Source organism: Carassius gibelio, chromosome A20 (assembly GCF_023724105.1).
Source record: "Carassius gibelio isolate Cgi1373 ecotype wild population from Czech Republic chromosome A20, carGib1.2-hapl.c, whole genome shotgun sequence".
NCBI lineage: Eukaryota > Metazoa > Chordata > Actinopteri > Cypriniformes > Cyprinidae > Carassius > Carassius gibelio.
This window is the reverse complement of record NC_068390.1, coordinates 2,190,421-2,194,458: the sequence shown is the minus strand read 5'-3', so window position 1 is coordinate 2,194,458 and position 4,038 is coordinate 2,190,421. Positions and strand designations below refer to the sequence as shown.

General features: G+C 53.1%; 1 long non-coding RNA gene across 1 annotated transcript; it reads left to right on the top strand.

The window, feature by feature from the left end:
• Positions 1 to 395: 395 nt before the first annotated feature.
• On the top strand, positions 396 to 1,802 carry LOC127938342 (uncharacterized). Its single transcript, XR_008148680.1, has 3 exons — positions 396 to 1,126; positions 1,402 to 1,540; positions 1,676 to 1,802. It is a non-coding gene; the product is annotated as an uncharacterized LOC127938342 (long non-coding RNA).
• The last annotated feature ends 2,236 nt before the right edge of the window (positions 1,803 to 4,038 follow it).

The following is a 4,038-nucleotide window of genomic DNA, read 5'->3' as shown; positions in this document are numbered from 1 at the left end:
TTGCCGACATCACGTTCCCATTCTGATGACCGACTATTGATGTGATTACATGGGTACAAGTAATCAGTTTAACATGTTTACATGGCAGGATTTAAATTTAGTTCGGTTACAGAAGGTTATCCTACCTCTCAACAGATTACCATTTCCGTTTAGGCATTTTTATTCTGACGGAGGTGCTTCTATGGAGCATTTTCATTCATACTGGATGCCATTCTAAGTTTCCGAAGGGTGCATGTGTCACAAGGTGACGATCTTTAGGGGCGGAACCAAAATTCGGGAAGTTTGGTTCCGCCCGGAAGTGTTTTCTTCCGCCCGGACCGGAAAAAACAGAACACTGGAACTTCCGGTAGCGCCGTAAGAGGGAGAATCAGGGAATTCGATGCACCTGTGCCTAGTTAGGGACAGCGGTTGGTGATTGGAGGATACGCTGGACAAGGCAGTACTTAAGGCCAAGTTATTTCACAGTCCGGGGGCTCTTTCTGGTGTGTGTGAAGCACTGTGTCGTGCCCGTCTTGGTGCGCTGCTGGTGGCTGTCTAACTCTCTCTCTCCCTCAGGCTGGAATTGTATGATTGTGAAGACATCGCGAACCTTAAAGGTTGAGAAGTGAACGAATTATACGGCGAATTGAGACGACGTGAAAAAGGGGATTGGAAGCGGCATTGATGTGAGTACTAAGAGCAAGCCGAAAGTGCCCTGTATATTGACCTGGCGTTGTGTAGATCTCCCCAGGAGGAGGAGGGCGGCCCTACCCCTAATATAGCGTGGTGGGAGAGCCGAAGAAATACTTATTGAAGTAGTCACAACGACGACATCACTAGCTAGGCCGCATATTCCATCGCCAGATCCGAACCAAGCGAAGTGAAGGAAGACGGGTGTCCTTTTCGTACACTGAGTGTGGTGGGTGAGTCTTCGTGCTGTGAAAACCTATAATTTTGACGTGGTGCTGTATATTGCTGTGGGTTGCTGTGTATTGCCGTGTGTCCTGTCAGATAAACCCCCGCCTTCACGCACTTCGTCGCGGGAGGACAAGGAGACTGCTGGTTCTAGCCTAGTTCAGTACAGTATATGTTGTGAGCGTGCTTCAGATCTCCGGAGATAGCACGGTACGCTGTGTTCAGCCCAGAGGTGAGAGCTATTCAAAGCAAACTAACTGTGCTTTGTGTCCAATCTGATACCTGTGGAGAGAAAAGGAGAGAGAGTGGGTAACACGAGGAGGAATAGAGCGAATCCTGTACTTACAGTACGTTGTGCCCAGCCCAGAGGTGAAAGCCATCCAAAGCAGAGTAACTGTGCTTTGTGTCCAAGTTGATACCTGTGGAGAGGAAAGGAAAGAGAGAGTGAGTAACACAAGGAGAAACAGAGGAAACCTGTACTTACAGTACGCTGTGTTCAGCCCAGAGGTGAGAGCCATTCAAAGCAAACTAACTGTGCTATTGTGCCCAAGTTGATACCTGTGGAGAGTGAAGGAAAGAGAGAGTGAGTAACACAAGGAGAAACAGAGGAAACCTGTACTTACAGTACGCTGTGTTCAGCCCAGAGGTGAAAGCCATCCAAAGCAGAGTAACTGTGTTTTGTGTCCAAGTTGATACCTGTAGAGAGGAGGAGAGAGAGTGGATATCGCGAGGAGAAATAGAGCGAAACCTGTACTTACAGTACGCTGTGTCCAGCCCAGAGGTGAGAGCCATTCAAAGCAAACTAACTGTGCTATTGTGCCCAAGTTGATACCTGTGGAGAGAAAAGGAGAGAGAGTGGGTAACACGAGGAGAGACCGAGGAAACCTGTACTTACGCCGCTGCCTGTGGAGAAAGAGAAAGCGAGTGAGCACCCCGAGAACGAACTGTGTGAACCAGTACTTACCGTGAGTTGTATTCAGCGAAGAGGAGGAAGAAGGAGGGCGCTACGAATACCTAAGACTCTGGCCGGGCCCCGAGTCCCACGCCCCGGATCCCCGTGGCCCCCTTGCTCCCTGACCTCTTCCCGGCCATAGCCCATCTGGAGGGCCGAGTCAGAGTTTAGTTTTAATTGCCCTTTCCCTATTCCCCAAGCTATTTTTAAATATTTAAATAAAGATTTGTTTTATCACTTACTTGTTCTCGTGTTGTTTGGCCAGTGGGTTGGCTTTGGGGACCTCCTCGAGGTGGAAGTTGAGAAGGGGTGTGGCTTAGTCAAAGCATAGCCCGCCCCTGGGTGTGACAGATTTGGCGTAGTCGACAGGGTTTCCACCTCGAGTTGAGTAACCAAGGTCGTCCAATGACCGACGACGCGGGGCCTTCAGCCCAACCCCGTGCTATGCCCGTTTTTATGAGGAGCCCCTGGATCCAAAAGTATGGGGGGACAGAATCCGAGGTACGATTGTCTGAATGGAAGGCCCAACTAGAGTACCTGGCCGACCTACAGGGCCTTAGTGCAGCCCAGCGGCTTCAATTTGTGTTAAACTCCCTGGATGGAGAAGCGCGGCGAGAGGTGCATGCCGCCCCCGAAGCCGTTAGAGCCAACGCCCAAACCGTGTTCCAGTTCCTCACTGAACAGTATGGTGACCACACCCCCGTAGCTGTCCTTCGCTCCCAGTTCTTCAATTGTAAGCAGGGCCCCCGTCAACCGATTAGAGCTTACGCCCTGAGGTTGCGAGAGCAATTCGCCCGACTACAGACCCGTCAGGACCACGGGTTGGGAGATGGAGAGACTCTATTGCGGGACCAGTTTCTTCTGGGGCTGAAGGAGGGTCCGGTGAGACAGAGCCTACGTATCCAGTTTCGAAGGGACCCGGGTCTTACGTTCGAAGATCTGAAGAAAGAGGCACTGGCCCTGGAAGGTGATGAGACTGAGGTGAGTGGTCCCCCAGTGTGTGCGGCCGTCAGTGAAGTAGCACCAGCACAACCCGGAGGCCCTGACTGGAAGCAAGCACTGAAGGCTGAACTTTTGAAAGATGTCCGCGATCAGATGTCTGAACTGTCTCAAGCCCTCGTAGGAGAATTGCGCCAAGGATGGGCGCGGGAGGAACCACGGCCGGCGCCCCGAGACCGAGTGTACTCAGAGGGAGGCCGAGAGCCGTTCAGGCGCCCGAATCACTTTAATCGGCCCCGTTTTGAATGGGACGAGCAAGGGCGACCCATCTGCAACCGCTGTGGCAAACCAGGTCACTATAGCCGCCAGTGTGGGCCCCGCAGGGCGTCAGAAGGGGGGTTTTAGGTCGGCCGGCCACTGTGGGTCGTGTGGCCGGGACCCCTCGAGAAGACCCTGGAAGAGGATATGGCTCTAGGAGCCAGATGATTGGGCGTAGCCCCGTGGCGAAGGTGAGAGTGTGCGGCAAGGAGATTCAATGCCTGGTAGACACAGGCTCCCAAGTGACGTTATTTGCTGAGAGTTTATCCGAAGAAGTGTTTGGGAAACAAGGGGCACCAGGGGCGGAGGCCCCCTGGCTTACTCTGAAGGGCGCAAACGGCCTCGACATCCCATATATTGGCTACCGATTGACGGACCTAGAGGTTCACGGAGTGATGGTCCCCCAGAAAGGTGTGATTATCGTGCAAGACCATTGTCTGGGTGCACATCGAGCCCTGTTGGGCATGAATGTCCTCGCTGATTGCTGGGAAGAGCTATTTCGGGCTAGGCCCGTATCGAAGATACCACCTGCAGAGAGGCCCAAGTGGGAGTGTGTGGTAGCTGACTGTCGAAGGGTGCAAATGAGCCAAGTCCGCAGAGAACAGGAAGAGGTAGGAAGAGTGATGTGTCGTTTTGCTTTGTCTGTCCCCGCAAAAAGTGAGGCTGTTGTGTGGGCGCGAGTACCGCCCCGAAGAGTGGGCCCAGAAGAGTGGGTGCTGGTGGAGCCCCATGTGGATTGTCCACAAGTGGAAGTGGCACGAGGACTAGCGACGGTCCGGCGGGGGAGAGTCCCCGTGAGGATACGGAATGTACACCCATACGCGGTGCAACTACATCGGCACCAACGATTAGCCCGTCTGACAACGGTTACACCCCACCAAGTAAGGGAAGAGAGGGATATTAGTTTTCGTCAGGTGTGCCCCACTGTCATCGAG